The following is a 24,307-nucleotide window of genomic DNA, read 5'->3' as shown; positions in this document are numbered from 1 at the left end:
GGCTGAAAACTTTGGCTGAGGTATTTTTTTGCCAGGTCGAAAGCAGGAAAACAGGAAGTGGACTCAGCAGATGTGGTATTTCTTTCTCCCCCCTCCCTACAGAGATCAACCTTATCGGTGTCAGCCTGTCATCTGTCTTCTATCCCACTGTCAACATCTGCACATTTACGGTCAAAGGTCGCTGCACACTCTTCCACATAAACAAAAAAAGCAGAGGGATTGGAGAGAGGAATTTTCTACTGCCTGTTATTGGCACTTCAAAAGTCCAGGAGACTCTGAGAAAGTGCTTTTTCAGCACTTTGTATTCACCCCTCTCCGGCCTGCAAGAAGGACTGCCTGTTTTTATTAGACAACACAAGGAAAACAATTGAGATTTATGAGTGATGTGGCTCTGTTTGCTAACACTGTGCTCCCTTATGTTAGCTGTGCCATCCCAGGCATGTCGATGAGCACCTTGAGTATACTGGCATTAAAAAGGTGGGAAGAGGTCCTGGTTTTACTGACAGTTTATTCATGAGCAGTATGGCTGAGCAACATGGCATCAAGTTCATTGATGATATTTCAAGAACATTTACAATATTTCTGATGAAATAAAGGGAAAAAACCCAACCATTTGATTGATGCTTGCTTGCTGGCAGCTGCGTTTTCAAGTTTAAGTAAATACATAAAAGACATTTTCCTACCTTCTCTTACAATAACTGCTGTCACAGATGAGGCACTTCTTAATTTGAAGCGGGAATCTATTGAAACAAGGTGCCAGCAGCAGCTGCTAAAGTAGCTCCTTTTTTTAGGAGCTAAATTGTGATTGGAGGCTGACATGCGACTCTCAAACATCCCTGCGCTCGTCTTTATTGCTATAGCCGTTGCTATAGCAATGATGCCACCGTATGACATTTTCACATCACGTAAAAATTCACACCAGTGCTGATGATATGAAATGGCGCGTCCCTAATGGACGTGACGATCCACCTCTCACTTTGACGCTGGCGGTTAATGCCGCCTGAATGTGGGAAATATTAACTGGAAACAAACGATTTTTAAATGACGAGTACTGTTGCGAGAGAGAGCAGAGCGTACAGGTGAAGCACGCGGTTGTGTTTGTGTATTTTATGACACTTTCCTTTGAGGTGTACTGAAAAGTGCCCTGGGGCTGAAAACACTAAAGACGGGACTGACAGGCCCTTTCTTTGCTTTTTTCTAAGACAGTCTCACATCAGGGGTCTCTTGTAGATTACAGCTAAGCAGATGGAATAGAAAAAGAAGCGGGTAAATGCCGGCTTTGGTTTTGTGTGTTTTTTATTTGGTAGAGGAATGTGCTTCCCTGAGACGGCTCAGTAAGCCCTCCGTGCTCTGTCCTTATTTTCAATTCCAGAGAAACTGAATATGTGGAGAAAAAAAAAGATTTTTCCCATGTGCTTCACCAAAGTCTGAGAATAAATGACTCGCCAGGATCATCTAATCTCCCGAATTCCCAATAAACCTTTTTGGTGCAGCATAAACACACGTACAAAGACTTATTCCTGTATGTTTCCCCTTCAGTACGTCTAACATATTTCCCACTGGCTGCTGTGTCGAAACGGCCACGTTGGAAGACCGCTATGGGGATCAATAAAGCGTTTTCTGTCAGGTCAGCGGCTGATACTCAGGTTATTTACTCTGGGGGGGTTGGCAGAGGACTGTGGCAGTGATTGGTTGCTGGGGGTTTGCCTGTTTTGCTAATACATATTGCCTTTCTTACCCCATCTCTCTGTGAACACTTGAATTCATATCCAATAGCTTCTGCAGTATCCCACAGGTTCAAATATAATAGATTTTATATATTTATAGATAAAATACGTGAGATTTTTGTGGGTCCCTGAATGTATTTGAGGTTATTTGGTTGCTAAATTCTGGGCAAAATGTATCGCGCTCATAAAGGGACACGGCTACACCCAAGCAGATGGCTTGTCTAACTGTGGCTGTCCAGACTTCAAGAGTGATTTTATGACTCCTGGTGACACTGAATGTATTTCATGGAGTGACAGATGTGGGTAAAGCTAGTGTAGCTTGAAGCTTCAGAGCTGCTCCTGCCTGAGTGCACAGAGCTAACTGCAGCAACACAAGCACTTTAGTTATTAAAACCTTTTGGCTCTAGGAAATTCTGATGGATACTTTATAGTCCAAATGACTACTTTAGAAAATACCATGCAGGTTTATTGAGAAAACAATAATTGTTAGTTGCAGCCTTTACTTTTCAGTGATTACTTCGCTAATTAAGTTGTGCACCTATTTGTGACAGTTTCAGACTTTTTCTCATTTTGGGTTTCGATTAGATCGGGGATTTCTAGCCTTTCTCACCTTTTTCTTTTCTTTTTTTCCCGTATTTAAAAAAAAAACAAAACATTTACACATGCAGTGTAAATATGTGCTGTTGAGCCACACCTAACCAAATCTCTCTGCAGCATCAGCGTCGGTGTACTCACAAACACACTGTGGCTAAAACTGACTTCCTATTCGTGATGTTTTCTATTCTGCGAGGATTAGTCCAGGAATTCAGGGAACCGAGCGACCTATTGATCTGTGCCGGGGTCTGACATGAAGTGCCTTTAGCCTCTGTACTTCCTGGGTCTTCCTAACAAGCAAGTGTTGTTCTGGAGTGTCCTGGCATGTCCCTTGGCAGATGCGAGTTCAAATAAGTCTGAGCAGCTTTAAAAGAGACCAGGTCTGTCATGCAGATTAGACCCATTAGCGGCCTTTTTTATTCTTTTCAAGCTCAAAAGAAAGATTGCGATGATATTTTACATGGTGAAATGGGAATCTGAGAAGATAAATCAGACTAATGAACGCAGTCATTTTTTATGCATGGACTTTTTGTCAAAGACAGGACAAAGAAGCTGAGGAGACCATTCTCACTTCTCATTTGTGACTTCAGGAAAGTGTACACTCACATGCACCCAGAAATGTTTTACTAAATGATAAGTAGCCCACTAAAACATTTAAATGGTCGTTTAAATGATTATTGCCTACAAATGCGTTTGTGGTTTAGTTCAATGACTTTTCTCCTTCAGCTGAAACTCTACTTTGACCTTGCCAACTACAATTTGAATATTTGATTTGTCTCATAAGGGTACCAAGCTACACTAATCACATTGCTCAGCCTGCCAAGTATCAGAATCTATTTTGCCTCTGTGCCAATAGCTGTAAGTGAATTCAGAGCTGCGCTGAGGGTTCAGGTATATACTCTCACCCCGGGGACTGAGGAAGGTCCAAGTTGTGTGAGAAAAAGGGCTTTATGTAAATTGTCTGCAACATATACATTGGACATATCGTTGAGTTTTCCAATTTGACTGCCATGCCCGGGAGAGATGTTCTCACAGCACAAGCTCATCTTCTTTTCAATTACAGCAGCAGTGCAGGTGAAGTGGCCTATTTGCCTGTCGAGGCTCACGGAGCGCACTCGGCTAGTTAGAATGACTGGCAGTGAGGAACAAAGACGGGGAATAGAAAGGCGGGATTTACACTGATGCAGATTCTCTGCTTACACGGAGAGAACAGTCAAGTTTGTACCACAACATTGTTGAAAATAAAGACCAAGCTCGCTACAAGTCTAAAAATAGTCGGTGAGAATGTAAATGTTAGAGGCACGGGTATAGTACGCCCTATTTACACGATATACACATTTGATCCATTTGTTCCTGTTATTATTTTGCTTTTTTCTCCCTCCTGCCTTTGATCGAGTTTTCATGTATAAATCCAGTTGCTTAAATTCTTTGTTTTCCTTTTATTTGAGGCCTTGACACTAAAAGGCACAACGAGTACCGTCACATTTCTAAGTGTAATTAGGATGTCTGAATAGTGGCTTATTCTTTTATTCTCACTAGAGCCAGCTGCCATTCTTTTATTTATTTTTGCGTGGACCTTGTTTTACCCGAGCGGGAGCAGAATATCTCTAAGTGGATTTAATTGCATGTGTCTGTCAAATGGAGTTGCCGGACAATTTTGTGTTTCTTTTTATGTGTGTGTGCTTTTTGTGTTGTGTATGTGTCCACTGTTGTTTATACTGCCACCCTCTGCTCTAATTATTGTTAGGATGATTTGTTAAAGTCAGGTATGAACACAACATTAGACCAAAAGCAACCAGTTCATTTCCTGCCTACTTAGTATGTATATGATGTGCAGAAATGAAATGGGACAGGTTGTTGGTACACCTCTGAAACTGCAGATTTAGCAAAATACTTTCGTACTTTCTTACAATAAATATAGCGGAGCCCTGAAAAAATCACCCATAATGCTTAAAAAATGCTTAAAGTATGAGTCATAAGTTAAATATGTTGCTACAACTAAAGACTTGGACAGATCATACACAGATTTTATGAAGATACATCTGAGAAATATGAAAAAAAATCACGATTCTCAAAGTGTGGGCTGCAGGCCAATCTTGGTAATATTTTGCACGGTCCAAGGACACTATGAAGTACTCCGAACATCCATAATTTAACTCATTATGATAACACAGCCCAGACAGCAGAATAAACCATCCTAACATAATGGTGTCAAGAAATATATAAGCCACATCGCTGATGATTAAAACCCAGTAAAATCCACAAATTGATTTTAATGTGTGCATTTTTACTGTGTACCACTCATTCATACGCTGGCTCTTTAAGCTGGAATATAGTCATTAAAACTTTGTGAACTCCTGCTCTGTAATATACTTTATAATCAGTCAGTGGTTTAATAAGCTCCTGGTACTTATGTGAACTGTTTTTCTCGTCCAATTTGCTGTTGTGACATGAACGATTGCTAAAACAAAATTTCTAAATTTGTGTAATTTCTGGTGGTTTATCAGTGTAGAAATGACTGCTCCCTTTTTTGCTCCCTCCACTTATCTGGACAGTCGACTAAAACTAAAGCCGGAAACTAACCACTGTTCTTGATCATCTTCTGCGTCACTTTGGACCTCCCTGGTAACCCCCACGTCTAATACAACAAATCTGTTTCTTGTTGTTTCAATAAATAAAGAAATGCATGCATCAGCTGAGTATCTGCCTTTATTGTTGGTTTAAAGGTATTCGGTCTAAGGCGTATGTGCTATTTGCGTGTAACGGTGTAACAGTGAGCTGAAGTGAGAGTGAGACAGAATACAAATAGTTCCAATAAAAGACGTTATCTTGGCAGGAGAGAAAAACAAGTGAATGAATGATATGTGGAGAGCTGGAGTTGTAACAGGGACTTGAGAAGATGAAACAACACTTGTAAGTCAACAGAAGACTTCAGTGGTCAGGGGAGGGAAAACAGGCGGCGATATCCAGCTGGTCTTTGTCTTTCACAAAAGTCAGCATTGCTTTCTTTAGACCACTCCAAAGATATCTCTAGCTGGCACAGACGTGAATGAGGAGAGGCTGCACTTGTTTCAGAATCCTCACCTCCCCCCCCGAGCTCATGCCCCGGCACCCAACCTCCCGTTGATGAAAAGTGGAGAGGCAAACAAAGACGGGCATTGTTTTACTGTCAGCTTAGGAGGGGTGCTAACATGGCATATACCTCAAAAACAAGACGCGGAGAGAGGCCTCTCCACAGGCCTGACACCTAATTGGGTGAGTGACAGCCTAGTTATCGTAGCGAGGGATTCTGGGAGGCTTTGTGAGAAGTGGGGAAGGAGAGCCATTCACCCAGAGAGCCCCCTAAATGGAAAACAGTAGCATTCTTTGTCATAACTGAGGTCATGGGCGCACAGTGCTTCAGTTTTCACTGAGACATTGTGTTAGGTGAGGAGTAGTTGGTGGTGAATGGTGAAAGGGGGTAGGCATATAGAGGCGGGAGCAGGTCTGTGAGAGGCATCACCCCACAGAGGCCCGCGTGGCCCCTGTGGTGACGTCACTGATGCATTCACTTCTCCCCCTGCTGAGCACCAATTAGCCTGTTGCTGCATGCTACTGGAGAGAAGGCTTTTTGTGCTCCACAGCTGAGTAGCAGCTGCACATTAATCGCCGACTTGTGGTTTAAGCCACACGTCATCTAGTCAGGAAACGGGAAACTACAGCCGTAGCTGATAACACGTATGAGCTGTCACTACTCTACCCTGAAATGCTTAACTGACATTAAAGTTCACATCAAATACGTGCCATGTTACAAAAATGTGGTGCATATTTGATCATTTTTATGTCACGGCAATTATTTTTTCCTTGTGCAGAGAAGGGGAAAAGGGAGGACAGCTTTCTAATTACGATCTTAGTATTTCAGCCATAATCTGTTAGTGCAGCTGCTTGGTTTACTTCATGCCGTTTCTACTTTTAACACACCTATGTTGTGTAACGGGTTGTCATTCATTTTTATTATACTTGCAAGCTTAATTTTACAAGCTGTGATGTGTGTGCACTCAGACTTGACAGGATTACATATTGTTTTAAAATAAATCAGCTCTCCACCTGCAAAGCTATTGGAGTTCAAGAAATTAATCGAATTTTTACAGAATGGGGTAATATTACCTGATGCTTTTTAATAGAACAATAAAACATGCAATCTACAAATCTGTTTAAACCCTACAACAAATGGGATTAAAGGAAGCCAGACACAGAATCTGGTAATGTGCAAAACAGAATTTTCAGGACACACACAAAGCGCGCACACAGAAAGTCTCCTAAAAGCCTCAAAAGCAAATAAACAAGCCGTAGACACAGTTTGCAAATTCAAATGCACCAACTTAACAAAATCACTTTTTTTTTCCAAAAGCATATTTTTGAAATTCATCAAATTCCAGTTTCAGCTGGTAAACAAGTAACTCAAATAGTTTAATCCCTCATTGTGGTTTCTTGTCACATCTGACTTTGGATAATCTGCGGATTGATGCTGACTCATTCAAAGGAGGCTCACAATGGCAGCTTTTGGCAGGATTATGGCGGATGTGAGAGCACACAGTGTGAACGGTGTCTGTTGGAGATGTTGATCCAGGTCGCTGCCTTCCAGCCTTCCGCTGCGTCCAATCGCTGTCAGTCAGGACGCGCTCTGTCTCCAGCACGCAGCGGTATGTGGCATTTGTTAGGCGATGCAGGTTGTCCTCTTTGGCCCTTGTGGCCAGTGGACCCTCATGCCTGTTTTGCTTGAGTCACAATAAGAACATTCAGTTTTCCGTCTTCATCTCCTCTCACCTTGTTTCTATTACCGTAGAACGTGCTTCCCGCTGTGGACAAAGGGAAGGCCATTTAGTCGAGTGACTGTCTCATACAGCAGCGTCGTGATTGGCTGCTCGTTCAGTGTCCATGTGGTGCTCCACCCAAAGCAACTGTGAATCATTGACAGCCTTATCAGAGTTGTCATATCATGTCTAAACTCTGGCTGGATTAAAGGTCAAAATTATTTCAGCCCTTGGGATACTAAAGTAATCTTCCAATCTTTGGGTCAGGCTCAAAAGCTTTAAAATAATTTGAAATGAGAATACTGAATCAACTTCTAGGACATGTGTGGATAACCTTGACCTATTCCAAACAAACTTTAGTTAACATCCACAGCACTCGGAATTACCTCTCAGTTTCCAGCTCCTTATTCCTTCCTTTAGAGCGCTCATGAAATGGTTAGATGTTTGTTTTATATCCTCCTACCAAAGCTGACATGTTTATTTTTCTTTACCCCTCAGTGCTTTGGTAAGCCGCTGCCCCATTATACCATTTTTCAAGCTGTACCGGATCTGACCACGAAAGAAAATAATGGTGTGAAAAAGCCTTTGTGACATGAATTTTAAACCCAAATAAAACACAGCTATTTTGCAGATAAAAGCTGGATCAAAGAAACTTCTTGTCTGGCCTCAGAATGAGTCAATGTAATAACTCAAATACTTACTGTCCTCTGTTGATGCTGGCTAACTTGGTTTTATACAGTAGCCTACTGTTTGCGGTATAATACAGCCATAGATCACATGCCCACCATATAATCGAGGCTTACATATGAGACTTTGGACCCTGCGTGTCTGTGTGCACTGGGAAAGATGCTACCGCTGTGTTGACACACTGATATCATCACGTTGCTCTTTCCCCATTATACTTGCAGATTGGAGAGGTTTGATTTGTTATGTCGTGTCACCCGCCGGGACACCTCTGGTCTACGTGAGACATTTATTTATTTTTTTTGACAGTAGTAGTACTTAGCTCATACCCATATGCCCGTGTCCTTCTGAATCACATAGTGTGTAGTCTTGTCTCCGGTGGTCTCCTGGGCAGATGCTGTTTCCTTTCCAAAAGAAAACTCAGCTGATTGACGTCTTATTATTGGAGCTTGCATCTCTTTGACGGAGCTATCAAGCATTTGAGAAGGTGATTATATGATAGGGACCCTGCAATGCATATGTGAAGCATTAGCACTCCAACTGACATCCTTTTGTTGGATTAAATTGAAAAGATGACACTACGCAGCATTAGGGCACTATAAACTCGAGTGTGATGTCTTGTAACACTACGACATTGAGTTTTTTCTTTTCTTTTTCTCAACAAATATCTATGCATACAAAAAGGATCATATAGCAAGTACCACAGATGCATATTTATACCCAGACCCTACTTTTACCTAAATGCATGTATTTAGTTAAGGCTTTCATATGTTTTCTGCTAGTAACACTCAATGCTGTCTTGAGCAGGCTGCAGAGATCTGCAGAGAGCTTCCATTGTTCCACACCCCCAGATATTTTTTATTTTGACACTTATACTTTGGACTTCATGTCAGTGAAGTTGTCCTCTAATAAGATGTGTTATATGACATTAAAATTCACATTTGAAGTGGAGAGGATGCTGCTGTGTAGCTGTTAGTCAGTCGCCGGTTTTCTTTGGTCACACCTCTTATTCTGCTCAATGCGATAACAGTTGTTTCTGGCTTAACTGCTGTTCCCAGTTCTGTCTTTTTAGAGCTGTGTAATTCAGCTTCTTTTTACTTTCCCAGCATGTCTCTTGGTGTACTCCAGCACTAGGCCCTAATTAGGATGTGGATGTTTTCCTCCAGGGCGTGAATATTTGCCTGTGTAAGTGAGTGCGTGTGTGTGTATGTATTTGTGGTTCTGAGAAAGCAGACATCAGTCTGTATGTTGTGCTACTGAACCAAATATGGAAGCTGCAAAAGAAGCACCAGCTTATAAAGGTCCTGTCATATAACCTCGAGTCCTCAGGGGTCCTTCTGACTTTTTAAAATTTTTCCTTGGCTATGAAATCTATAGTCAGGAGCGTGTACAGAGCTACAATCACAAGCACAGACGTAACCACAGACAAACCACAGAAGGTAAACTGAGAGGGTATCTCATGTACTCTGCTCATTAGCCATAATAAATTGCCGCATGCATGATAATTTAGACACTGACATGCTGAAAGCAACAAAACATTGCAATGCTAATTCTCTCATTGCTTATGTACATATATTTGGTGTTCTGGCTCGTTGTTGTAGAGCGCGGCCGATTGATCACTTTGCCACAAGTGTTTGAATTTTGAAGGTCACTCTTTTTGTATTGAGCTTTGAACTGAAAAGCAAACGAGCAAAAACTTGCAGTGGATCAGGACTGCCCTCAAAATACATTGTTTGTTGAATCTACCCTGCAGTTTGAATATTCTGTTGAATATTAGTTCCTTTTTTCAGCTACGTAATATTCTGTCAAAATGCATATTTCCATTAAAACCAAGACTTTTTATTCTGTTGTGTAACTTTAGTTTATATGTTGTGTACATTACTTTTTAAAGGTTATTAAAAAGGTCAAAATGCAACTTTTTCTTGAGTCTAGGCAGGCTTTTTAGCCATCACATTTCCCACTAAATCTTCAGTGATGAGAGTTGCATAAACTGAACCTTTTTATTTACTTTTAGTTTAGGAGGCAGATCACAAACTTTCAGAACTTTTGGAAACATTAGGCCTACAGTAAGTTAATCAGCCCTGTCAACATGTACTTAACAATAGCGATGTGATGGCACGAGGATCCCTCACTGTCCACAGTACTTTACTTGAGTCATACATAAGGCCAGTGTTGGCTTGGCTCTCATGTGGGTAAACAAATGCTGGAGAGTGCTAAGAGACTGGGATCTTCTGCTAATGCTTTGAAGGCATCAAGCCTACAAAATGATAATCAATTAATTCCTTTCAAAAACTAACAGATTAAAACTTGTTTTCTTTGCCTGTGACAGGAAAGGAGACTTCTTTGCCTTTTACACTGTTGGTTGAACAAAACAGTTTGAATAGTTTTGGGAAATTACAGTTTGCAGATTTACTGTGTTTCACCGAAAATAATTGGTCGACTAAACGATAATGAAATGATTTGATTGTTGTAGCCATAATCTGTTTAAGTTCCCAGAAAATCCTGGCCTGAACCAATTTTTTTTCTTTTTAGCGTGACGGTTGTAAATATAATCACACACTTGACAAACTGGATTATTTCCTCTTAGGGAGTAGCAAAACAAGCTGTTGTTTTTGTGAAAGATTGTGGATTATTACCTCAAGCTATTATTTACTGGCTATAAAATCCTGTCCTTGGATCGGGCTAATGCTCATATGCTCATACATGATTGCATGTAGTACTCGCTTCCACCCCCACATATTCCCACACATGCTGCCCATCCTTTATCATTCCATTACTTCAATTAGAACAACAGCCTCCAGCTTGAGTGGTATTGTGTGGCTGAGACTACTCTATCAGTCTTTGTTGGCCACAGCTACGCATACAAAGCATGACAAATGAGGGAGACCTCTCCCTCATTACCTGAACTGTAATCACTGTGTTGCCTGATAAGATAACTGTCACACTTCATGCTCAGTTATTGACATTATTGGCAATCCAGATCGGCTATCTGTGCAGTCTGTACAGGTGTGGTGAAATGAAACAAATGGCAAATGTGATTGATTGCTGCACTTTTGACCTTTTGGGGATTTTTTTTTTTTAATGTTTTATCTAATATATGAAATTAAAATGGATTTGCTGGCAGAGGCGGCCATAAAGCAGATAAGCTCGCAGTAAATGCGACACAGATGTACAAGGAGATAATGTACTCAACCACATGCTATTATACTCAAACGGTCCATCGGTCCATTCATACTGTAATTGTCAATCAAGGTTTTTTTTTTTTTTTCCATACGTGAGCTGGCAGGCAGCATGGCGAAAGTGACTTTTGAGTTGACAGTGCCAATTCGTAGCGAGCAGCTTGTCTTTTCCTCCCAGTCCAGATCCCAAGGGGAGCCTCGGGCTAGAGAGAGATAAGAGCACCACTGAGGAAGCTGTCCCGAGCTTGGCTACGTCTGTTGTTGGCTTGTCCTCAGCGCACCCCCTTCATTTCTGTTTGAGCAGCTTCAGTTGGTTGAACAAAGTTTAACATAATTGAGCAGGAAAAGAAAACCCTGTCTAAGAAGAAAAGACTTGGCGTTACTGTGATTTGATGCATTTGTTCGCGATCTTTCTTATAATTTCCTCACTATGCTGTTTTAAAGTTGCCTCTTTAATTTTGCAATGACATCATTTGAAGATGAAAAGGGGGGGCCGGGGGCAGGGGCGCAACAGAAAACATAAAAATAGATGTTTGGTTTCGAAACTGACCACATGTAATGTAGTAGCTGCTTCTAAGTATGTGTCACAGGTAGTGATTACAGAAAAATGGGCACTTTTTTTCCTGTTGCAAGTGAAGGTATGAGGTTGTGTTGGTTGGAGGTTTGCCCTGTCACGGTCATTAGTCATACAGACAGTGGTCGGCAGGCCACATTGTGTAATTTGGCCCAGATGTAGGTGGAGACTGTGCAGCCAGTCTGAGCCGAGCTGGAGGCTGTTACAACCCCCCCCCCCAATCACCCATGACTATTGTTTTTCCTTTGACTTTGGCTCAGGGGTTTCCCATTAAAAAAATGAATGTGGGTCTCTGTTTAGTGAGTGGAATGGTTTGAGAGGACCTGTTTAAATCTTGTCTTGAAGAGGCGCTCATAACAGCCCACATGCTGTTGGGTGATTTTCTTTTCCTTGAGGGCCAAGCCTTGTTCGTGTTTTTGCGAAAGCCTGTCTGGAGTTGTTTTGTTATTTTCCCCTCTGTGCTGTTTCTTTCTGGTGATAATGCACTGTGCTTGTCAAAAATTGAGCAACACAGGAGCAGAGAAAATAGGGAAAAAAATGGCCTAAAAGATTACCACAGGTCGAGGCTGGTACTAAAGGTGTGCAGTAATATTCCTTTCTTTCTTTGAGAACAGCCCCAGGCTTTGACATTTTAGCCATCTTCCGTCTCCGATGCCTGCTTTTTAAAAGCCGATTCTCCTTCTTCTCGCCCTCTTCTGAAACTAAATGTGCATGTCAGAAGAAAACTGTGGGAGAGCATGAATGTCAACAACTGATTAAACACAGTTTAGTTGTGGAAACCAAGTCATCTACTCTGTTCATTTATGCCGTCAGTTCGTGTACTCCTGCTCACTGAAATGAAGCATAATCAATTTTAATTGCACATTATCTACCACATCTAATTTATGTCATTACTTGACAGAGTAGTTCTGCAGCTGAGCTGTGTAAGGTCACTGTTCATGTGTCTGAGCCATAACTTTGCCACAACCTTTGTCTCTGGTCTGCTTAATTTAACAAGAACCTTTGCGGGGGTTCTCTTATAGTTTATTGCTGGAACATTTCTCTTCCTTTGTGAATATTTAAAACAAAAATGCTCAGGGAGGAAAGTAGATTTGCATATTTGCATTGATATGCAATTCCCTTGGAACATTTGCCTTTCATTTGACCTACTTGTGTAAATTTCCAAGGTATGATCCTCCGTTCTCTCTTGCTTCCTGCTTTTTCTGATGAAATTTTACAGTGAACTGATTTGTATGGCCACTACATGTCTGAACCTTTAATCTGTTAAAGTGAAGACAGAATTGCGTTACAATTAGACGGTGAAGACATGTCGGCACTAGCGGCGCAGCAGTATAAAGCTGGTCTAAGTGATGGATGCAATATCAGTGATAGGAGATAGAAAAACAAGGTGATTCGTAGAGCAGAAGAATAACAAAGGAGCTAACATAATGTGGAGGATAAAGGCCAGTCTATAAGATGAAGTATCCACTGACTGCTCTGTAAACAAACTAAAAGTGGAGCTACACTCTGGTGACCACAGCACTGCTTTAATCATCTTTTTATATTCGCCATATGCTTGTGATAACACAGAAGGGTTGGCTATCAATTTGTAGTGGCTACAGCTCACACACATTACCCACCTGCTGTCTTTCCTTCGCATCCCAGCACCACGGACCTGGACAGATTGACCAAATAGCATATGGCTCATTGGCTTATGTGGGAGGTGACAAAAATCTACCATTTACTTCAGTGACACTTCAGTTAAAATCTCATGTTTTGTGGATGAATGACAAACAATTGCTAACTGCGATTTCTTTCCTTGAAATTAATGGCCTGTCTCATCCACTGAAATTCAAATCGCTGTCAAATAGATACAAATTTGCTTCCTGTAGGAAAATCTGAAGCCACACAGAGAATCCCCATCGGAGGTAATCACTATCAGTTCTGTCAGGTGCTTGTTAGGTCGGCCTCATAGCCCGAACGGACTCTGACCTTGAGGCATCCACTTAGCTGTCCGTCAGCCTTCAGATTACTTAACACTGAGAGAAAAGGAGATATTAGCCTGCTGTAGCAACCTATTAGCTGAGGACAGGCAAACTGGGCGCAGGCCCTTTTAAAGCTAATCACAGCTTGCGTCATGATGCTAGATACAAGGCAAACTATGTGGAATCCCTGACGTGAGACTTTGCATAAAACAACCATTTCCCAAGCCTTGTAAACAAATCATTAATTTGCCACACAATGTAGCTCCAACCTAATTTCCTCTCTTGTTGAACACTGCAACCTTGTTTTGACTGGGATTTTGTCTGGATCAGATATTTTAGAGGTGAGATAAGGTCAACAGAAAAGTCTTTAGAGCTTTGGCACACACTTCTAAACAAACCGAAGCGTTTCCTCTATCTTAAACTCTAAGGATCCCTCTACAATCAGTATATACTTTGGATCATGCAGGTTTTTAGCTAGAAGGCTGTGCTTACTCCTAACAGACAATATTATAAGTAGGTATGTCATTCTATATCGGTGGCTCTCAAAGAGTGGGCCAAGCCCCACTGCTTGTTCATCAAGCTGCTGCAGATGAGGCACATACAAGTATGCCCCTGTAGGAAATGGAACGCACCAATGAAGTACCGTTATTTAAGTAAAATTCAGCATGGATCCTTTTTTTATTATTGTTAGACATTTACTAAATTGTGAGGCTATGGGGTCCTGAGTTTCTGTGGTCTTGAGTGCAGGATGCCAAAAGAGGTTTGAGAACTGCTGTTTTATATCAAGGCTTCCACCAGGTTTTATTGCCTTGGGACGGCAAATATCGAAACTTTAAATAAACTTTAAATTTTCTACAGTACTAGCAGCATAGTAGGACATAGACAGCGAAATAGCTGTGTTTCCTTGAGTTTCAAGAGGCCTCAGTCTGACGCTGTGCCCCTCGACCTCAGTAGTCACGCACAGTGCCTTCAATGAGCCACAACAATCCATATTTATTCTCTTTATCAGAGCATTTGTCAGATATATAAACAGAAAGTAGTAGAGTAGAGAATCATGATGTGTCTTCATGATGCATGTATCTGTCCGACGTAGAATGCAGATTTGTGTGTGCTTGTTTTTCTCCCTGTGCCTGGCTCTGCATCAGTATTTCAGTCCATCTGTAACTCTGTGTGTGTTCTGCCCTGTGACTCTGCTTTTCGCTTCCATCCATCTCCCTTTCCTCTGATCCCTCGAGGGGTGTGTGTGTGTGTGTGTGTGTGTGTGTGTGTGTAGGTGTGCCTGTCTTCCTTAGAAAAAGGGAAAGCATGTCAAATTTCAGCATGTAGACTAATAACTAATGACTAATGGCAGTCTGTTGTCTTCCATAGATTGCCATGAGTAAAACTGATAAAATCTATCCCACTAGTAATATCTTAATGGAGCAGTTTAGCATCCACAGAAGTGCACTTAGTTGAGTAAGATGAGAAGATACCACTGTAGAAATCTCTATGCGTAGTGCAGCCCTTGTAAAGCTTCCTGATAATTATATAAATGTTGAGGTCAAACTTTGTTGGATTCGACATCAATTGGAAAGTCATAATTGCTTTAATACTGATAAACATGTGTGTCTGGGATAGAAGCGCTTGCTTTCTAGATTTGAAACATATGTGCTGATTCATTACAGTTAAGTGAATAAAACTGCAGTACGACATGACATGATACTAAAAATGTTAAACTGACACTGATGGAGGTGCAGGAACAATGTTCTCCTCTGACAAAAAGAAAGCTTCGCTCTGTAATAAAGAAGCTACACAAAGCCAACAATAGCCTCATTTTATTTGGGACTGTCACTGAGTTTTGTTCCTTTCTCTGGATGATGGGATACATGCGGTATACTGTGCTCATTAGTTATGGCTTCTGAACCCTTTTGAATCACCAGGATTTTGCACCTACAGTGCTGTGAAAACAATATTTGCCCCCTTCCTGATGAATCTTTTAACGAGTCTTCCACAGCACTTTGGAGGAGAGTCTGCTTTAAGATCATGCCAAAGCATCTCAATTGGATTAAAGTCAGAACTTTGAATAGGCCACTCCAAGATCTATATTTTGCATAGCAAAAAAGCACTTCTGATGTCCTTTTTTAAAAAAAAAAAAAAAAAAAAATGTAACATTTTATAGCAGACTAGTAGGTAAAAGAAAACTTTGGTGTTAGCAATATCCAAAAGATTAAGGAGACAAGGTCAGAATTGTGATATGTAATTTATTATTAATTGCATAAGAAGTCTGGTTACTGACCATGTTTCTCAAGAATGATTTGTGTATAAACCGCAACTAAAACATAGCTTTCAGAAGACATTAGAAGACACATTACCGGGATGTGCAAAGCTGAGGGACTGACATGTTTGAGGCTTGCTGGCTTGTAGTCATGAAAGGAAAAAGAGTTCAAGGTTAAAGTCTTGACTGTAATCTTACTGAGATGCAGCAGCATGACCTGAAGAAAGCTGTTCTGTAGAGCACCCCAAAAATATGATGAAATGATGGTTTTGCCAGGAGGAATGGATCAAAATTCCTTTGGTCCACCTGATGGAGTTTCTTGCTGCTAAACTGGGTCCTGAGTTGTTAAATTCAAGAACTAATTCAGCTTTTCCAGCATGCACTCTGAGTACTTAGTGAAATATACATATATATATATATATCTTGGTAAAATGGTTGGAAGCTACTATAACGAAAAAAAGGATCTAGACTTAATCTTTTTATTTTTTAAATCTTATTTTATCTTTTTGTAACCTCATCCTTCTAGTGCAGACTTTCAGCAGTGAAAATGAGTTTCAGAAAAAGGTGATCGGGGGGGAAAAAAGAGCCAAATGAAAAGCCTTTTGATATCAGCATATGATGAATCGTTCCATTCTGCCAAGGATAAAATGAGACATACCATAATCTGTGCCTGTCAGGACAGCTAGTCATCTGCTCGCTGTGGTATGTGAGACCGGCATGCTGAGGCTGGTCATATGACTCTCGCTGATGAGTCAGAGATGACAGTGGGAGTCCTGCCGCACGTCTGACCAGCCTCAGCCTGACCCTGGGGCAGTGCTCTGCCCCGCTGTGTCAAGTCTCTGCCGCTCTCTATTGCTGTTCACCCATTAGGTTCAGTGGGCCAGCGGACCTCCCTCTCATCCAGCAGCATTAATGCCATAATGGGGGTCGTGGTCGGGGGTAATTTTGTGAGTGTGGTGGCAGATTGTTTGTGTACAGAGAGAACATATGCGCAGGATAGAAACAGTGTGCTCGCTATTGAAGTATAGAATGATTTTTGGATCATTGCTTGGGACAGTTAAGACATAATGGTGTTTAAATAGCACAGAGTGACTACATGTCTTCTATGCCATCATCCTGCCATTGACTATGAAGTTTAACCAGCATTAGTCATTATACAATATGGGCATTTAAGGCCATGTTTTTCTTCTTTTGTCTCCTTTTGTTAGCCAGACATTTTCACCTAATCTTTTTCATTTTCAGTTATATGTTTCAGTAATGCATTGTTACTTTTCAAATTATTATATTAAGTTATCTGTGACAGACTGATCTTTATCACTAGCAGTGACTCCAGAGCCTATCCCATCTACTCACCAGTGTGCCACAGCGGGAGTGGTTGGTGATGATTGTCTTTTAGGCCTTCATCTAAACTGAAGTTAAACAGGGAATAATATGTAACTGCACTCTAAATAATATATCCAATCTAACAAAGATTAAGTGCATTTTTGTGGCTGACAGCTGAAGTACAGCTATTAGGCTACTGGAAGCCAGATTATTGCTGGTCTATAAATATTACAATGTATTTCAATAAGATACTTTTACTAGTAGGGTATGTGACTAAGAAAATCTGTTATATATTCATAATGCTGCTGCAGGTATTTCATAATAAAATCCTGCTTAAGAAATTGGTTTGTTTCCACTCGAACCTCAGAGGGCTTTACTTTTAAAATGGATACAAGAAGAAACAAGTTTGTTGCAATGCAATAACTTTAAAAAGGGCAAAGTAGAGCTGAATAAACAAGGTTTTGTTCTAAAATATGACCTGACCAAGTCAAATCCAGGAAAGTTAACGGTTCCATTTTGCAGTTTAGGTAAATATTAGGCCTGGTTACTGCTGGACTCAATCTAGTCAGAGTAAAACTTTCCAACCAGTTGGCTCTGTGAGATCTACTGGATTATACACCAGAAATGATGTAGTTTACACTGATTTATTGTCTGCGTGAGATGGTAACTCCCGTATTTCCATGAACCTTTAAAGAATGAGCTCGCTGTGATGGTTAAAAGTACGAGAGAAGTAATCTGAGGTGAAAAACATGGGTGGTAACTTGAAGTAATGCACTGATTACATCAGCGATGTTTACAGTTTCTGCTGAGCTTTCCCTGAATGAGATACTGAATCTTAACATGCTCCAAGGGTACTTTCTTCTCTCTCCCTGTATCATCTGAACAAATCTGTGTGTAGCGAGTGACCCAAAACATCGTTGCTTAGGAGACGCAAAAATAAAGGACATGAAAAACAAATTGTAATCTCACTCCTTTTCTTTCTGTCGATCACGCTGGAAAAACAGCCGCATACTTTTTCAAATGTGGGAAGTGTCTGCTTTTAAAGCACCCTCCTGGCAGAGGATAGATATAGCTTTCCACTCTGCCACTCACTCTGTCACATGGCTGCCATTTCCTCCTCAGGGTCTCCTCTCTTGAGAGCTGGCCTGTCAGCCAGAGACGATGTGGGTTGGAGGTGTCAGATTTGACTGGGATGTGGAGCAGCTAGAGGAGGAGAGAGGTGCGAGGAAGAGTCACTGAGGTTACATGCTAAAATGATTATGACTACCCTGCTGTAGCGTGAGTGCAAAGCTGCTATGTGGGAAGTTCTTATTTTTGTGGAGTTGTGAATGAAATGTTTGTGCTAATGCAAGTACGTTGGCCTTTATAGTCAGCTGAGCATACTGTAGAAGTCTTTACCTGTTTAACCTTTGCTGCCTCCGAGCCCATGCGATGAACCATGAAGCTGTGAGGCAGTACGTCTCTGAAGCATGATTATTATTGCCCTTGCACCGTGTATTGACTCTCTGCGAGATCAGGAGAACACTACACAACTTCAGTCTTCTTCGGCTAAACCAAGTAGACCAAACACACACTTTTGCTCGCGCACGGTCTCTGCCCGATCCCATAAACAATCATGGCTCTGGCAGTCTATTTAGCTGATGGATTTGGTATTGACTTTATGGGCTCTTGCTCCATCTGCAAAGGGCTGACATGGTTGGTTCCCTGCGTTTGGATGGAGTAAGCTGAGGTGGATGAATTGACCCGCCTATCGATAACTCTTTCTTCTTGTCTGTGGGCGGATATTTTATTGCCGCACGAGGACGGGATGCCGAGGTTAGAGAGGAGGGGGAACTAGCATGAAAATCTGGCCCGCATCAGCTGGATTAGTCTGAGCTCCCTGCGGAGGTTGATGAACAGACTTGAGCGGTTTTGGAAAATAAACTAGAAACAAATCACTCATCCCATTGGCTTGTTTTTCATATCTGACTTTATACAAAATGTCTGAAAATTCACATGGAAATGAGACGAGACGAGATTAAACTTTAATGGTCCCCTTGGCAATTTCAGTATTACTAAGTTATGCATGAAAACTGTATATTTTCAGCCACTGCCTGGTGTTTTGCTGTCATCAATTAAAATGAGGATTTTTATGGTAACAATTTGAAATTTTAATGGCTGAATATTGGTTTCAGAGTTCGGTTTGTGCACGGCTGGCAGTCTTACCCCGCTCTGCTACAAACCAATGTTGACAGAATATATTTTAGTTATATGAAGTCATGCAGGACAGAAGCTGTAGTTTTTTTCAACTGGTCCTTTTTATAAATTGTGCCACCTTTTCTATTTTTCATATCAGCTTTTTTTAAAAGAGAGAATTGTTTTTTCCCTTGGATTTGCTTACATTGCTGTTGCTTTTTTTTCAGCCAAGCTTTGCTAAAAACTTCACTCACTTTGTTTAAATACTTGCGTGCTAGCTAAGGTCAGCAGCCTAATATCAGGCATTGACTATGCATTTTTCTCAATTCTGTTGTGTCCCCTTTATAAAGGTTATTGATGGCTGCAGAGTAAATAGCTGCAGCCTGCGAGTGAAACTGCCTCAGCTTTTGTTTTCTCATCTCACACAAACTCTTAATAGCCTAATTGGATCAATTAGAGCCCCTTATACAAAGGTGCTTGCTAACTCATGATTTAGCCAGCTTTCATTAGCTTATTGGGGTTGTAAATGGGCTTAGTGCGACCGTGTGCACTTGTTGGGATTAGGTGCAAGTTTTTTTAAAATCTTCCTTATCTTATTGACATTTTAAGTTTAAACAATCGACTCTCACTGAAAGTTGAATGGGCAGGAACTGCTTAAATGGTATGTTCTTTGTGCCATTTTAGGGACTTGACTGACTTTTTAGCTGAATGCAAAGTGGTAGGAAATTTTAAACACGCAGTATGAATAATAGTTTTATACAATAAAATTACCCTGTGAGTTTTCACGTACACGTGACTGGAATTTGAGTCTTAGCAGAGTAACCCTCCTACTACGAGTCTGGCAAACAGCTCACCGCATATGAAAGAAGCTTTGACATACAGGCGCGCGCATACATGCAGCACAAAAGAAATGGAGTGTGAAGCAATCTCCTCCGTACCATCCAGTGCAGAATGGGTTTCCACTGGTGTGTTTCATATTTTTCCGCTTGATGCTCAGCTCATTTTTGTGAGAAATGCAGTGGCAGAATTTAAAAGGCTACGCTAGCTTCTTCTTTTTCTTTCCTTTTTAAAAGCAGGTAAAAATGTAGATTTACTCAGTTTGGATGAATGTTAATGTGAAATGATTAGTTTTAAAGCAAACACTGTCATCCATATTTCTCCTTAGAATTCGTATATATTAACTTAAAATGAAAGATTACCAGATAACATCAGAACAGGCTGGTTAAAATTAACAGAGTAATCACAATGTTATCTAACTCACTTTATGTATATTATGTGCTGCCACAGAGGTAAGCTGCAGAGTAATGATTCATATTATTCAGTGTGGTCAAAATCTGAGTAGTAGATTGGTCCGTCTATCCATCCAAAAAAGCCTTAAATGTAACTGTGAGCATTACGCTACACAACAGGGATCAAGTAAATGTTTTTGTCATAACACTCCAAATCCGCTTCATCTTCATCATCAAACTCTCCTTAAAAATTTAGTTTTGCTGTTTGCAAAAGTGCATTTTTGTGCTTTCAAGAAAACAACAACAACACTGTTTCAGCTTCAGGTGTTTTAGTGCCTTTCTTGAAGATTGTTGTTTATTGAAAAGATATAAATCACCTTAGGCATCCTGATAAAGATTCCTCTGAACATGAATACGGTGCTTGGTAGCAGCAATTGTCGCATCTTGGAGTTATTTTTATAAAAGTGTTAGCTGGAATTTGCCAGATCTCTGATGACAGACCTATCATAATCCTCCACACACTCCCTGCTGTGAAGAAATCCTTGATATTGTCAGACACATTTGGACAGCCTTCCTGATTCTAGTTTATGCATCAGTAAGAAACGGCACAAGCTGCCAGGCCCCTCGTGTCAATCACATCTGCACTCGCCGACTGGCTTTTATCTGAATCTTTTATAGTGCATCCAACATTAAGCATTCACCAAAAAATGGTAAGTGCTGTAGCAGAGCATTACGGCCTATGAGATGATGAAATATTTGTGACAGTCGTGAAGCATGTTACACAAGCAGCTTTACCAGCCTCCCTACAATTACACGAACGTGTGTGTGTCAACAAGTTTGCAAGTTCCTTTAAGGCAAGATGAGGCCAGGGGGGCAGGAGCACGAGCAAGGGAGGAAAGGGTGCTTAATTCAGCTGAATCGGCCAGCAGTGTTATCTGTGCTGTAGAGACTCAATTTCTGTATCTTTTGAGTTGGTTTTAAAGGCTGGTGCGTCGGTGCACACGCAGCGTATTAGTAGGCCAAATGAGATTAGGCCAATTCAAAAAGAGCTCATTTATTGTCTGTAAACTCTCCCACCCCCACCCTCCACCCCCGCTCCTCGTAGCAATAGAGGCTTTTCATATCCATGTTTCGAGGAATTAAAATAAAGGGCTGAGAATTAACACACTTCTTCTTTTTTTTCGTTATTGCGTAAACTCACTGGGATCTTCCCTCTTTCCACGCTTTGAAGTGCTTCTGAAAATAATGCTTGTAGACATCACAAAAGGGATGTAAAGCAGTGATGGGTAAAATCTTCTGTCACAGCTGGATAATGTATGCAAAGAGCCAACACACATTTCATTTAACATTTCATTAAAATATTGCTAATATAAAAAAAAAACAACAACTTTAAAATGAGTCATTTGGCCACTTGTGTTCAACCTCGTAGGTCCCTGATGGAAACGCATGGCATTAAAATGGAGTTAAGTAGCAGTGCAGACTCATTGTGGGCAATTGTCTTGGGAATCTTTAGCAAAGTGCTCCCGCTTTTTGAAGTTTTGGCTGTTGTTTTGTGTTCTTTTACAATATTGCACTCAGACATAGTAGGCAAACCGCAGCAGGATTAGACAGTGATGTCAGAGCATTTGGTTATTTCCTGCATTCCCAATTATCCCCATACCTCTGTGGCTATTCGCTTTCCGTCTTCCGCTCCCTCTTTACACTCCAAATGTTGGCAGTTTGTCCACATCTGCTTCTGAGATTCTGAAATCTAAAAATCCCACATTGTTTACCTCCCGCCAAATCAGTCTCAGATGGACAGAATGAAAGAGAGAGGGAGAGTTTGTGGACACAGTTGTAGGCCATTAATAGTTTTAGTCTCACAGGGGCTCATGTGGCCCATGGAGGCAGCGGCTTTGTGATGCAGAACTGGAAGTTCAGCCCTCTGCAGAGGTATGAGCGCCGTGACATTTTCACTAACAAGGGAGAACAGCCGAGTATGTGGGATAAGGGCGCTCATCCATGATCGCGTCTCATCAGGTCCGTCTTCGGGCCCAGAAACAAACATCTAGTGTGTGCCAGAGACCGGGCGCTAAGCTCGATTTAATTTGTTTCCTTTTATACACATACGTGCTGTGTTTTTACTGGATGCCTGTGTACACACTCATATGTCTTGTTAATGTTCAGATGCTGCTTATATGCAATTACGCCTACTTGTTTTTGTGCAGCAGGGAAAATATATTTGATGCGTTGCATCTCTAAGTAAGTGACCATTAGTGCAGTATGTGTGACTCAATGGAGCCTTTTAGAGCAGGAAAAACAGAAAAAGCCTCCCGCCGCACGGCTCTTTGGTTATTTGCTTGCGATTTTGGACTGTGTTGACTTTACAAACAACCCAGGTTGGCCCACGTATTTACTTGACGCTTCTCTGGACTGTGTATTCCTTCAACACAAACAGCTTTAATATGGGTCAAATGAGGACAGTGCCAAAGGCGAAGGAGACGGTGTCTCTGTGTATGTTTTGATAAAGCTGGAATTTAAAAGGAAAGCCAAAGATGACAAAAACAGGAAGCTAATTTATTTAGTTCAGTTCAGGTTTATTCATATAATGCCAGTTGACATCATCCGTCACATATAGGTGTTTTTATAATCTAAGGCAAAGACCCTGATAGGGTTTTTCTGGAGAAAGCTCCATCAATCATGTGTCCCACCCTATGAGTGAAAACTTTGTGACAGTGGAAAAGAAAAACTTTACAGAGGAAGAGTCCTCTGGCCGACCCAGGCTCAGGGAGGGACGGCCATCCTCCAAAACTGGTTTGGGGGGGGAGAGCGTATAGGGAGACAGGACAGCAATTTGTTTCCTAATTATGTAAATGATGATTTTTGTAGCTGATTAAAAGTTTATGGAAATGCTGCTTATCAAATGTGCAGTCAAAGAATCTTTTAGCTGCATTTATTATTTATTTTCTATAATAATAAAGCTCATCAAGTATAAAAACGCCCTGAACTGAAGAGGAGGGGATATGTTGTTTTTATATCTCATCGACTGCCTTAAAAAAGAGAGGACTTGTATCAATCCACGTTGGCGTGATTTCACAACATTGTACTGTTATTGCAGCCACTGTCAAACGAAAACACCTCGGGTGAAATGATCAATGATGTGCTGATCATCTGCAACAACAAATCTGTGACGCACCTCTGCATGAATTTGACCCATGATATTATGGAGTTTGAGCCATTCACTAGCTCAGTAATGCAGCTCTGCAGAAATGGAAAATTGCAGTTTTCAAGTGGCACTTGGTTTTTTGAGTGTGAATAAAAATGCTAACCTGTGTTTTTTTTCTTCTTCTTTTTTCTATGTTTCCCAATTTGCTGCTGCCGTGATCGCTCCCTCTGCGTTCCCTTTTCAACAGGTAATGTGATTTTTTTTTTTTTTTCTTCTCCTTTTTGATCTTCTTCTCCTTAGTCTCCTCCTTCTTCTCCGCTCCCTTTTCCCTCTCCATTTATCAGTCTTATCTGTGTTATTCTGCAGGATTCCAGCCTGCAAATAACAGTGTCAAAGACAGCCGTAATGGCAGTTATTTATTAGATGTGACCTCACCGGGGCTTGAAAAATACATATATTATCCCACATAATCTCCTGCTGGAGAGCCGCACTTAAATTGTCTCTTGTTAACAATGCACACGTAGAAAAACGGGAGAAAATCCATTTTTCTGTCTTTGGCGTGGCGTCTGGGTCAGGAAGGGGTTGAAACAAAAACAAAAATGTGACTCAGTGTCTCTTGAATGGTATGAGCTTTGCTGCAGTAGTTTTTAGAGCCTTATTGTGGCG

At 41.0% G+C, this 24,307-nt stretch overlaps 1 protein-coding gene and 1 long non-coding RNA gene across 3 annotated transcripts in view; one reads left to right on the top strand and one right to left on the bottom strand.

The window, feature by feature from the left end:
- Positions 1-24,307, top strand: part of LOC100705345 (mannosyl-oligosaccharide 1,2-alpha-mannosidase IA) — a 183,349-nt gene that overhangs the window by 21,445 nt on the left and 137,597 nt on the right. The window lies entirely within an intron of this gene.
- LOC109204191 (uncharacterized) lies at positions 5,013-8,283 on the bottom strand. Its single transcript, XR_003222269.1, has 2 exons — positions 7,816-8,283; positions 5,013-7,261 (listed from the first exon to the last, which is right to left on the bottom strand). It is a non-coding gene; the product is annotated as an uncharacterized LOC109204191 (long non-coding RNA).

Source organism: Oreochromis niloticus, linkage group LG11 (assembly GCF_001858045.2).
Source record: "Oreochromis niloticus isolate F11D_XX linkage group LG11, O_niloticus_UMD_NMBU, whole genome shotgun sequence".
In the NCBI taxonomy this organism is placed as follows: Eukaryota; Metazoa; Chordata; class Actinopteri; order Cichliformes; family Cichlidae; genus Oreochromis; species Oreochromis niloticus.
The sequence above is the reverse complement of the archived record's forward strand: the minus strand, read 5'-3'. Positions and strand labels throughout refer to the sequence as shown.